This window comes from Somniosus microcephalus, chromosome 13, assembly GCF_052327205.1.
Source record: "Somniosus microcephalus isolate GS21.2 chromosome 13, FLI_Smic_1.0, whole genome shotgun sequence".
NCBI lineage: Eukaryota > Metazoa > Chordata > Chondrichthyes > Squaliformes > Somniosidae > Somniosus > Somniosus microcephalus.
This window is the reverse complement of record NC_140999.1, coordinates 63369223-63371260: the sequence shown is the minus strand read 5'-3', so window position 1 is coordinate 63371260 and position 2038 is coordinate 63369223. Positions and strand designations below refer to the sequence as shown.

Genomic DNA, 2038 nt, shown 5'->3' with positions numbered 1-2038 from the left:
ATTTCTCAGAGGGCTTTTCATCCTCAAGTAGAAATTAAAGAATGTGATGGCTGGGAATCAAACCCAAATCAACTGCTTGAACGGCAACCATGCTTACCACTGCACCACCATCACACAACTGCAAGTAACATTTGATATAAAGCAGCGTAATCCTGCAGCCTGCTCTGAAGCAGCTTTTTTCCTTCTAAAACGATTCAACAGAATTGAGGCAAAGTAACATCACATGAAAAGCAAGATAGGCAGATGAAGGAAAGCATCCAAGGGAAAAGACTAAAATGTCAATGAAATGTTCACATTCAAATGAATTCCAGCATCTAGCATGGTATGAAAAGCGTCGTTTTGGGATTCCTTTAACACTCTTCCTATTTTGTCCACCTCTGCCCTCTCAGGGATCAACTGCCAGACCTCAACTGGAGAAATCCCACAGATGTTGTTAAAGCTTCTGAAATTATACTGCTTGATTCCCAGGTCCAGGGCCCATCCTCTATAGTGTATGTACTTTTAAGAGGAACGATGTTTTTGAAGCCCCTGTATACTGTAGTACCAGTAGTGACCACTCGGGTATATAAGCCTGTGTAGCGTCTTGTGTTGTTAGTTCACCTCCAGACTTTGTTCAGTAAACACTTGTTAAATCAACTCCTGCATTCCGTGTCTCCATTAACACACGGATCTAACATCTTCGAGATTGATATCTTTGCACCATGAGAGCACATGGACTTGGGTAACAGTGTACGCTGCTATATGCGACGGATTAATGGCAGATTGACTTTCCATTGCAAGCATTTATATGTGGCACTTTCAAGTTCAAGTTGCTAAACAAAAGCCCTGGCAAGGGCAATTGTCAGAATTGCAGACGATAAAATTTCTCACAGGGTCAACTGCTTGGAAGGCAACCATGCTTACCAATGCACCACCACCACACAACTACAAAAAGCACTTGATATACAGCAGGGTAATCCTGCAGTCCACCTCTGCCCTCTCAGGGACCAACTGCCAGACCTCAACTGGAGAAATCCCACAGATGTTGTTAAAGCTTCTGAAATTATACTGCTTGATTCCCAGGTCCAGGGCCCATCTTAGAGATTGAGATCTTTGCACCTTGAGAGCACATGGGCTTGGGTAACAGTGTACGCTGCTATATGCGACGGATTAATGGCAGATTGACTTTCCATTGCAAGCATTCATATGCGCTGCTTTCAAGTTCAAGTTGCTAAACAAAAGCCCTGGCAAGGGCAATTGTCAGAATTGCAGACAATCACATTTCTCAAGGGTTTTTTATCCTCAAGTAGAAATTAAGAAATGTGATGACTGAGAATCAAACGCAGGTCAACTGCTTGGAAGGCAACCATGCTGACCACTGCACCACCATCACACAACTGCAAACAGCATTTGCTATACATCAGGGTAATCCTGCAGCCTGCTCTGAAGCAGCTTTTTTCCTTCTAATGCGATTCAACGGAATTGAGGCAAAGTAACATCACATGAAAAGCAAGATAGACAGATGAAGGAAAGCATCCAAGGGAAAAGACTAAAATTTCAATGAAATTATCACATTCAAACGAATTCCAGCATCTTGCGTGGTATGAAAAGCGTCGTTTTGGGATTCCTTTAACACTCTTCCTATTTTGTCCACCTCTGCCCTCTCAGGGACCAACTCCCAGACCTCAACCGGAGAAATCCCACAGATGTTGTTGAAGCTTCTGAAATTATATTGCTTGATTCCCAGGTCCAGGGCCCATCTTAGAGATTGATATCTTTGCACCTTGAGAGCACATGGACTTGGGTTACAGTGTAGGCTGCTACTATGTGACGGATTAATGGCAGATAGGCTTTCCATTGCAGACATTCATATGTGGCACTTTCAAGTTCAAGTTGCTAAACAAAAGCCCTGGCAAGGGCAATTGTCAGAATTGCAGACAATCAAACTTCTCAGAGGGTTTTTCATCCTCAAGTAGAAAGTAAGAGATGTGATGGCTGGGAATCACACCCAGGTCAATTGCTTGGAAGGCAACCATGCTTACCACTGCACCACCATCAC

At 43.4% G+C, this 2038-nt stretch overlaps 2 non-coding genes across 2 annotated transcripts; both read right to left on the bottom strand.

The window, feature by feature from the left end:
* Positions 1-1300: 1300 nt before the first annotated feature.
* Positions 1301-1372, bottom strand: trnag-ucc (transfer RNA glycine (anticodon UCC)). Its single transcript has one exon. It is a non-coding gene; the product is annotated as a tRNA-Gly (tRNA).
* Positions 1373-1966: 594 nt separating this feature from the next.
* On the bottom strand, positions 1967-2038 carry trnag-ucc (transfer RNA glycine (anticodon UCC)). Its single transcript has one exon. It is a non-coding gene; the product is annotated as a tRNA-Gly (tRNA).